This window comes from Morus notabilis, unplaced genomic scaffold, assembly GCF_000414095.1.
Source record: "Morus notabilis unplaced genomic scaffold, ASM41409v2 Scaffold1832, whole genome shotgun sequence".
NCBI classification, from domain to species: domain Eukaryota; kingdom Viridiplantae; phylum Streptophyta; class Magnoliopsida; order Rosales; family Moraceae; genus Morus; species Morus notabilis.
Genome location: NW_010367913.1, coordinates 32,898 through 44,527, shown reverse-complemented (window position 1 = coordinate 44,527; position 11,630 = coordinate 32,898).

Sequence of the window (11,630 nt, the reverse complement as noted above, 5' to 3'; positions counted from 1 at the left end):
GATCTGCACAACCAGCAGTTGGGATTAGTGAGAGAAAGTTTAGAGAGAGAAAAAGGGTGAAATAGGTTATCAAATTACTATAATAGCCTTGAGCTTGAAGGGTCCATCTGATTTTTTTTTTATTTTATAAAAAAATTATAGGCAATGTTTTTTTTTTTTTTTTGACAACTCATTAATTTTTCTTTTTCCAAACTGGGAAATCTGAAAAGTTGATATTTAAGTAAAGGCAAATCCCTTGTTTCACTGAGAGAATATTATTATTGATGGTATGGTTTGAATCAAAGTATCTTCTTAGCCTTAGGCAGCCGCATTGGAAAATATAAGGAAACCTTTAGTCAAATTCATTTAATTTGAACTAAGAAGCATAATTTGCAGTTTATGTTTTCTTTCTTTCTTTTTTTTTTTTCCTAGTAAATTATCAAATTAGCTATCCCGTTCATTTCGCTGATTCGAGTTTAGAATTCAAGTTTTGCTACAGTAAAAAGTTCTCACAAACAGTCACATCTAACTTTTTTACTACAGTAAAAAACTCTCACATAAAATCATATCTCAACTCGAATTAAAAACTCGAATCAACGAATTAAACAGGCTCATCCTCTTAGTTGAAGCTTTTCAATCTTAAGCAAGCAATAGGGTCTTTAATCTTTATGTAGCACCTATAAAGCTCAAAATTTACCTACCAAACAAAAAAAAGTTGAAATTTCTATTTGCCATACAGGGCATTATTAGAGGAAACCCATATCTAGTAGGGACCGAACCAAATGTCATTTTCAGCATAACCTTATAAGCAAAATAAATATTTAAAGTAAATTTTGCATATAAATGGCTAAGGCATCATTTGAGAACTTGAATTAAAAATTTTAATTCAATTTATGTAAAAATATATATATATTATAACAATAAAATTAAATTTAAAATTTTATAAAAAAAATACGGTAGCAAAAAATTTAAATCAACAAGTCTACATTTTTCTCATTAAAAAATGACCAAATATGAATATTTATATGTATATATATTTGTTAAAGGGTAAACTAATAATTGGCTAAACAACAAAGTACAGAACTAACATGTCAATGGGCTGTCATTCAGGTAAAAGCCACCTTATAACTGGCGGTTGTCACTCTGACATGCATAATAGCCAAATCAGGTTCATCACTGATTTTGATTATCATATGTTTAGGTCTGATCAGTTGGCAAATAAAAGAAGAATGAAAATTAATTTTAATTCTCCTTTGCATCAATGTCATATTTTACAGGTTTTCCTTTACTAGGGCGATAACTACTTGTCATCTTAGAATTTCATTACGTTACTCATCACTTTGCCCAAAACACTAAAATGTTGTTAGGCTTTCATTTTATATTTCCCTTTTGCAGTAATGTTTTTTTTCCTCGATAGATTTGCAAGTAATTATCACTGAATTTCTGTAAGAAATATATATATTTTTTTAAAAAAGTACCAACTATTAGGAAAATGAGTAAATAAAAGCATATAATGGCAAATTGGTCAATTTATTTACTTTTTTTTTATTATCTTTCTTGACCATTGGTATGTCTGGGAAATCATAGATTTCTATATAGTTTGGTTAAAAAAAAGGGGGATATTTTTAATATAATGTCATAATGATATAAATGGTAGAAATCAGGATGAGATTGACAATTTATATAATGTCAAGCAGAAAATAATAAGGGTTATTCAAAGTCTTTGCTTGAAAGGCTTTTGTTTATATATGGAAGAAAGTTGAACAATTCTTTGCATGAGACTTTTATAAACAACAAGAAAATTAATGGCTGGCTTGTCCACACAAAGACTATGAAGTTTTCTGATCCTCACATCAACTGTCTGTGGTCGTCATATTTTCTGCTTCTTTCTAGGTTAGGCAAAACCCCAACTTGCCTTTCGTATAAATCTATTTCAAGTGGAAATTCTTATCAGTTAATTATTCCCAAGAATATGTTTCACCATTAGATTTTTTTTTTAGTAAGAAAAAAATAGAAGTCTACTTAAGATAATTAGGAACAGAAATAGTATAATGTTTATATTAATTTGACCGCAATAGACGTTAATCTTGTTAATAATTTTCACTTTTTTTTTTCGGGGGTTAACAACACTATATCGGCTAGCACCAAACAAAGTGGTTTTTGTCGCTTTTCTGAGCAATAACCGGTACTTTTGTTTTGACAAGCTACTAAAAATTACTTTACGTGTTGACTAAAGTGCCAAACATAATATATTCCTCCTTATAGTATTTTGCTCTCCCTTTCTTTCTTTCTTTCTTTCTTTCTTTCTTTCTTTCTTTTTTTTTTTTCGAAAGCATAGTATTTTGTTCTTCAAGATGCAACATCATATCAATATTATACAATACAAAGGAAAATACACAAAAAGAAGGAATATATATGTAGGAAGATGGTAAGGAAAACGGTTGATCTACCTTTTTATTTGACCAATTTCAACCGTAAATTCCCACTGCATATATACTCTGTATAATGCCAAAATATATTCCTAGACCGACCTTATCAATCCTCCTTTGCCACTCTACCCAAATAAAATATTTAAAAAAAGTAGCCAAAAAAAAAAAAAAAGTTTTTCAAGTAATACTAACAAGTAGAACTACAAGTAGAAGAATATACTGCTCCTAAATTTTTTTCCCTTCTTTCCTTATCCTTTGTTTCCTTTTCCCATTTTGTGATTGAGTGGACAACATGGGATTTCAATTAAGCACCACTATTCTTCATTACCTATAAAAGGGTAAATTTATCAGATGTCCTATTCAAAAGGGCACTAGCTTTTTTTTTTTTTTTTTTTTCCCCCCCCCACCAAGCTTTGTAGCTAGCTAGAGGGTTCCAAATCATCCTTGGGAAAAACCCAAAACGCAAAAAAGAAAAAAAAAAAAAAAGGTTAAGAGAAAAAGAACAAAGTCCCAATCATCATGTTGCTCCAATTATCCACTATTTATTATGGCATGCTTATCTTTAATGCTAAGCCAATCAGTGGAATGTACATAAACAGAAAAATTAAACCATATATAGTGTGAGATAATACATATGGCGTTGGCATGACAGCGTTGGGTTGGCTAGCTAGCTGGCCTTTTTATAGTTGAGAAATTTGAGAGGGCCATATCAGTCGGTGGGTCGGTTCTTGTTCCATCCAAAAGATTAAAAAAGAAAAGGGAAAAAAAAGGGCAATGAATGGTAATGGTTAAAAGGGTAAGTTCATTTATTTATTATTATCATTTTTTTTTTTTTTGGGGTGTGAGAGTGAGTGCCACTTCATATTCACACACGCACAATATGACTCCAAGTGGTGGGGATTACATTGTGCAAAAGTTTGAATGAGGAGAAAAAAAAATTTTGAAGGGAAAGAAAAAAAAGGAGAAAACAAACAAACAAAACCAGCCCTAATTGGCCGTCTTATGACTCTCAAAAGGCCCCAAAAAGAACTAGTCAACAATGGGATCCTTTTCATTTTCTCTTCTCTCTCAAAGTTCTAACCAACACTACATCATCATCATTATCATTATCATAATTGAGAAAAGCACTCCCTTCTTTATAACTTCCTTTACTATTGACATCTATGGAGATATTCATAGCATCCATGTTTTGTGCTCACTACTACTAGAACCGTTAGCAACCCAAAAAAAAGAAAAAAAAAAAAAAAAGAAAAAAAGGTTTACTACTAGAACCATAGAGAAAAAAAAAATCCCACGAGCTACCTAAAACAAGACCAAAAAAAAAAAAAAAAAAAAAAAAAAAAAAAAAAAAAAAAAATTCTTGCTTTTCATCCCAAGTTAGTTGCCTTTTGATTTTCTTCACAAGGCCAAGGGCAATTAACATGGGTTAGAAATTTTGGGAATTGAGTTGCAATGTAGTTGGGGGGGACTTTCACATCAAACTTAAATGGACGAGTACTCCAAAGCGAAAAAGGTCATGTTCTTGTGCATTGGTTATTTTACTACATTAGAAAAAGTCATGCTAATTGAGATCTATTTGTGAACGCACTTTAGTTTTAAGTTGTAGTTTATATACATGGACACAAGTATACATCTTACCAAACCCTCTTACGCTGCCATCGAAGACTTTATCTTTCATAGAGGACGAAAAGGGTCATTATTCTTGATCAATTAGGCATACTAATCAAATTTTTGACGTATTGGAGGAAAAACCAAAGAAATGTTGGTGGAAAAAAAAAAAAAAAACTTTTGACGTATACTAATCAATTAGGGAAAAAGAAATGTTTATCTGCACATCTTTTGGTGGAGTCAGGTGTGAAATTACCGCTAAATTATGTTTGCAACTATATTTAGCTGCTTGTTTTTGTTTCTTGATTAGCTAATTAATTATCTTCAAATATTACTTGGTTTTGAGCTTTAACCTATTAATTAGCGTTCTGGCTCTATCTTTGAGAATTGAGCAAGATGATATACAAATTAGGACAAGTACTTGATCAATATGTGTTTTAAACAAAAGCTAGTTTCAAATGTGGTGTTATACATATGGATAACCTTAATATCTTAACTAAACTTTTAACTACTCATATTAGTGCAGTTGTACGGCTAAAAAGATTTAATATTTTTATTGCAGGTAGATTCATATTACCTAACATGTGGGACTGTACTAAGACCATAAATGAAAGAAGTAATAGCTTAGCACACCAAAACTTGGTTAATTAATTTAGTGAGAATGGCATTTCCACAAAGGTGCATAAATTAAGATACCCAATTGGCTGATAATAGAGAAGATATATAACTTTTTAGTCCATTACCACACCAACCAAAATAGAGCGTTAGAGTTTCAATGCTCAACTTGTGAATCAACCATATGTCTCCTCATCAATTTTGGCATTCAAGATAGCTTATGCCTTATCCTAACCAACCTTTCTTTTTTGGCCGCATTCTTTTCCACACATTTTCTGTTTCCCTTCTTTTATGAATCCTCTTTTTTTCTGTAACCCCACCTTTTTGTTATTAATTTATTTATTTTTTGTCTTAATTTTAATAACAATACTTAGCTAATTAAACATTGCCCATAGTTCAAGCAAGAAATTCCATGATTCCATGCCCCTCCTTACAAGTCATAGACTCAAAAGCCTCACGCTATTACTAATGATTATATAACCATCAAAGTTTGTGTACTCTCTCACATGTGAACTCCAGCCCATAAGAGAAGTCGCTTTATACTTCCCGTTTTCTTGTCAGAAACTCATTTACAATTTCACTTATGATTTTTCTATCATTATATTTTTGTATTTAGTAACAACCATGAATGAAAGCCTAGTCTACATGTAGAGATGAGAAGTGGAAATTTTGTGACAAACAACAAAATTTTTTGGGAGTAGTACTCAAAAGTCCTCGGGATCTGATTTTGCAGCTTGTTGTAGTCTCATTAATGAACAAGTTGCCACTTTCTTAAGCCTCATGGAGGCATTTAATAGGCCTTAGGCATCGAATATTCCACTTGTAATTTCTTGGGAATTACTATGGCTAGAGGTACTACTTATGTAGAAACTTGTTCATGATCGAGAAAGTTCCATATTTATAGAGGGCGAGAAAATGTGCCAAAAAATCAATGAAACTAGGGCATAAATTAACACATGAGATCATTACTGAACATATGCAATTGGTACTCTTTTTTTTTTTTTTTTTTTTGGTTTTTAGTAAAAGAACTCCCATCATCAATAAACAAACTAGTTTCTTGTCCAATCATGCACACTAAAATGAAAAAAAGGCCAAAACATATACTTCAATTTTTGTTTTTGGCTTTATAGTCACGTGGTACCAATGACTCGTCAGTTTTTTTTTTTTTTTTTCTAATTTGTCACCAAGTGTTCATCCTCTCTTCTTATTCTTTTTTGATCGTCAATTACTGCTAAGTCGTTAGGTTTAAAACTTCCCCACCTATTGAAATTGATTGCTATTGACTTGGCTATTACAATTATTCGATAAAAATTAAACACAAAAAAATAAAAATAAAAAAAGCACTTCACATTATAATTGATCAGCGACTCTAGGGCCTGCGGCTAACGTGATGGCATTTCTTGCGTTTTAAAAGGTGCAGACTTTTATCATATTTTGTGACCCTTAAGCAACTCCAAAAGTTATGCTTAGTTTCTTTCATTCTAAATTTCCAATACACTTGCAAGGTCATGGGGGTGCTGGAATCAAAGGTGTGAGAAATAGACAAATATTACTAGCTTATATATATATATATATTACTTGCCTTTCTCTGAAAAAAAAAACTCCTTGGGTTAGTGGTTTGGCTATACCAAACTTGCCCTTTTTAACAAAAAACTTAAGATGGGTTAGTTTTCTATATATCCTAGTTTTGCATGTCATGCATGCCATTATAAAGGTTTGTTCTGTCCAAACACCTGGCTGTGTTGTGAAATATATCATTAAAAAAAAAAAGGAATTGATAGTCTTTTATAATATATTAATTTTTTTTTTTTTTTTTTTTTTTTTTTTTTTTTTTTTTTTTCAAAAATAGTGTTATAAGGGCTTGTCAGTGGTCCTCCTTGTAAGTCTACTATGTATTACGGAGAAGTGAAAAATGTACAGTAATATTTATTTAATGTCATAACACTAAGAAATTTAGTTTCAAACTGTTGATATACCTTTCTAATGTTAATATGACATTAAACAAATGTCATGTTACATTTATCACTAATACAGTCTTGTTAGACAAAACCAATATATGTGTGTGTGATTCTACATATATATAATAATGTAGAGAACGGTTAAGAAACTGACTCTTTGCATATATAATTAAATTACAAGCGAGTCAAAGGCAATGACGAAGAAGAACAGCTAGAGAAATTGAAGTTTTCTGACTTCTGGTACATGTTTGATTCATTATATGGTCAAGAGGGAGTATATTATTGAAGGAGTAAGATGACTAGTCAAACCAATAAGTTACTGTGACTATATGGTTAGTTCAACCAAAATTAATTTCTTGGATGCCAGTCTAACTGTCTTATATGCTTGGATTGACTTAGCTCTATAACTTCATTTACCTAATCATGTACTATTTCCCAATCTTCCAACTGTAATTCCCAACATGTATATATATAGCCCCGTTCATTTCACTAATTTGAGTTTAGAATTCGAGTTTTGCTACAGTAAAAAGCTGTCAAAACAGTCACATCTAACTTTTTTATTACAGTAAAAAGCACTCACATAAAGTCACATCTCAACTCGAATCAGTTAACTAAACGAGCCGATAGTATACTACTAATTGAAGGAGAAGGGTGACAAGAAAAGTTACTACTGATGAAAAATTCCACCGCTTAGGAAACTTGTATACAATATATTATATATGTATATAAATGTCATCTAGAGAAGGACATGTATTTTGATTCTTTGCTTGCCTATGTAAAGCAAAGTTGGCTTGCAAAAGGCTAGAACCAACCACCTCCTATATTGTTGTCTATCCAACTAATTATATTCTTATTTTTTGCCACCATGAAGCACACGCTCCACTAAAGATATGAAAAGTAGAAAAAAAAAAATGTGACCATTTAATTCTTTAAGAACGCATAATTACACTCTTGAACCGCATAATTTTTGAGAAATTCAATAGGGGGGGTGGGGTGGGGTGACTTTGTAAGAAAGCGAAGTTTCAATGGATTTTTCTTAGGGTCTTTAATTTCCTTTGTCTCCAAATGAAATTGGGGGAATGGCCATTGACTTGGAAAGAGCTAAAAAAACGTTGCCACTAGATCTCTTTGAGTCCAGACTCCGGCAAGGTGAATATCTCTTTAATGGGGTTGTCACTTTTAGCCATCTGATCATCTTGAGCAACACGTTCGGTCAAGTTTGTTTTTGGTACTATTGTTTACTTTTACAACTACATTTAAATTAGTTGTAACAAAACAAAACAAAACAAAAAAATTGTATATACATTTCACTTGGGCCTTTGGAAAGTTTCCTCTTCATGACCGAAAAATAGTGTCAAAGGCTGGCCCAGGCATGCAAGAGCAATGAATATTGCACAAATGGCGCTGAGACTATGCAGTGATAAAGCAAACGCAAGATTAAGCCCCAAAAAATAAAAAAAAAGGACTAACTAATGCCCAAAAATATACAACTTTACAAGTCTTTTATGGATTGACCATTTTGATCCCCTAAGATCAACTTTCAAGCACTGAGAGAAACCGCATGACGTTTTGGACCCGATGGGATATTTCTCAAAAGAAAAGAACTACATGTCGTTTAACAGAAACGAGACGAACAATAATATGCTGTTTCCTCAATCTTTCTTGTGTGATATAAACGACATGCCGTTTTGTCTTAACCAAGGCCATCATATCACCCATCACGACGTCGTCGGTCGGTCGTCCTTAAATAAGAAGATGACACGTCATGTCTGTTCATTGGAAACGACATGTAGTTTTCTAAACCTCATAAACGGCATGTAATATGCTGAAGGAAACAAATAACACACCTAACACTGTTGGACAAATTTATATATTTTCTTCATTTTTAAGCCTTGTAACAATGTGCTATTCGGATTATTGTCATTTTTTTCAAATAATTCGTCATTTCTAAAATATAAAGCAAGATGTTGTCAGCAGGACACAATTTGTTTACTTGAGATGAAAAAGGGACATTTCGGTTTATTTCAGATAATATCTGTTATTGGTAAACTAACATGGTATCAGAGAGGGAGGTATTGAGTTCAAATCCTCGTAATTGCAGCTTAAGTTTTTAGGATGGATTGATAAACTAATAAATAATGTGACTAGAAATCGTTGTAATGTAGAAACATACACTTATAACTCCATGGGGTTGGATGGGGTTCCATCACAAAGGTCCGCTTGAATTTGAGTAGGAATTTTCAGTAAAGAAATGTCCTTTGCTAAAAAGCACATGTTATTTGTCGTCGTCGTCGTTTCCCTTAAATGGTTCCTCAGCATGACATGTCGTTTCTCCTAAAATAGAAGACTGACACTTTTTAACAACTATTAGTTAGTTTATAATAAGACGACTTCACGAAGAGGACACGGAGTTTGTTTATGTCGTTTTTCTTTTCTTTTCTTTTTTTCCCAGCGTAAAAAAAAATGATTGATGAAGTGTCATTCCAAAATAAAATCGTCTCCCAAAATGAGAGACATGTCGTTCAGTTGAGTTTTGTTGAGTCGTGTGAGTCGTTTTGACTCTCTTTTTATGTTTTGAGCTTTGATTGGCTTAGTTGGGCTTCATGTTTGAATTGTTTATTTTAAAAGTGTCAAGAAAAACTTACGTTTTGAAAGTAGTATATTAGTTACTGCAGAAATGTCGTACAGCTTTTGTTTGAGTCGTTCGATTTCTTAAGTAATGCTGTGCGTTTTGACAAAATATGGAGTTAGTTTCTCAAATTCGTTGGGTTCGTTCGAATAGAAGAAGATCAGCTTTTGGGTTCATTCAAATAGAAAAAAACGGCCTCACCGTTTTGAATTAAGATAAGGCTCTGAGGATTTCATGGAGAAGATCAAGATTGTGTTGCTATTTTGATTTAAACCAGGATTTGAAATTGAAACAAATATTTGTTATAGATTTTGTTTTAGTTTGAATAAGAGGTTTATTCAAAACCATATTTCATGATGAATTTGTTTTGAAGATCAAGATATCATCTAAAAAGAGATTGGAGTGTTGAGAATTTGGGTCAAGGAAGCTGAAACTGGAATATGCGAAGCAGATTACGTGCTTTGAATTTTAAACTGATAACTGTCTTATTTGTAACTACAGATTCTGATTTTGAATTAAGATCAGTTTATAAAAGGTTGTTGCACGAGGAATCTATTGATGGACTGCAATTCTGATAAAGTACGGAGTGCACAAGTTGAAGAGATATAGCGTTCATCGATTTTGTTCTTTGAGAGAAGATTTTGTGAGCTTTCGGGAGAAGGCGTTTGAAGACGAGTGGTGCTCGCCAAGCTAGCCACTTAGGGTGTTAGACACAGCGGCGTCGATAGTCAAGAGGGAGTCTTGGGTTGGTTAAGTCCGATTGGTGTCTGTAACTTTATACCTATTAGTTGATTGCTTGATGTCTGGGCGTGGCCCCGTAGATGTAGATCGGTTTGACTGAACCACGTTTAATTGTTGTGTGGTATTTACTCTGCTTTTGTGTTTTGCTTTGGTAATCCTTAATCAATATTATAAGAAAACACGGTAACCGGTTCTAACAATTTGTTTAACTTGAGATTGGGAGTTGGGAGTTGAGACGGTAGAAATACAGTTCGGTAAAACATAAGTAGTTTTCTGACATTTCATTGACAATGAGACGAGCAAACGACATGCGAAAGACATGTCGACGTTGTGGACAAAGATAAAGTAATATGTCATGCTCCAAAATACATGTTGTTTGTTCATCTTTTTAAAAAAAAAAAAAAACAACGAAATGTTCACTCCTTTCTTCAAGCAGAGGATATGAAGAATGACAAGTTATTCGCTGCAATATAGTTTATTCTGAAAAAAGAAAACGGCATGTCGTCTAATTATTTGTTTTCTCGAGACTACGGTAGAAACTCTCAAACTCATTTCGGTAAACCAATGTCGTTTTACGAGAACTCTTGTCAGTTTGTTGAGTAATAGGACGAGCAACAGATTGAAGAAAAAATTTCCCAGTGCCGGAGAACCACGTCATTCACAATGATGTCGTTTCTCCCAAAGATTGAAACGGCAAGTCGTAATATTTTGTTCTCATGGGACGATAGGACATTTTCGGTAAATGCCGTGTTTTCGAAGGACATTTTTATGCAGTTGATAATGAGAAGAGAAGACGACATTAGCACTAAAGCAAGGGCGTGGATTTTTTCAAAAAATCACATGACAATTATCATGTAAATTATTCCTTTTCTCTTTCGAGGAAAACATGTCGTTTTTTCATCACATATCTAATGTGGTTAACACGCTGATCACATGATCAACAAATTCCTACAATAGAACAAAGCCGAAGGGGAAGGTATGTTTGTATAAACTAGGGATGGAATCAGGCGGGGCGGGAGCGGGTACCCTCCCTCCACCCCCATGTCCTATTTTTATTTTCTCTCATACCGGTCTCCGTACCCGTCTAATTTAGATGAGTCGGGGTTAGAAAATCTTCATTAAAAGAACTGTTGTGTGGGAAAATTCACGTGACACATCGGATAATGATCATGCTCCACGTGGCCCAGTGCCTGTCATGCCACGTAGTCCTCGACGCCCAAGAAGATCCTTCCCCTCTGAAAAATGCGAGAGCCAAGCACACAGAAGGTGTACCGGTTACTCCATATGCCTGGTCAGGAGCCAAGTGCTACGATAGGATCGGCGCCTTAGGGCGCAGGTGCCGAGGGTAAGCCGTGATCAACAGGGCCCATACGCTGAGAAAGGGCCTTGAGATGACACGTTGGAATCCCAGGGTGGCGTCTGGAGTTGGAGGAGGTCAGATGTACAGGGAATGATTACAAATCCCCTAAACCGCCTGATTAGTGCATGAAAAATGCACCATAAATACTGCTTTTGATTTATATAATATTAAAATATTTAAGCTTTAATTAAACAATTTTATTATTTTTATTCATAATATTTTTAATTGGAATTTGTCTAGTTTTTGCTTAATTATTTACAGTGTAAAAAGCTACACAAAAATAAGCCATGAAAGCCATGTTTTCAACCATC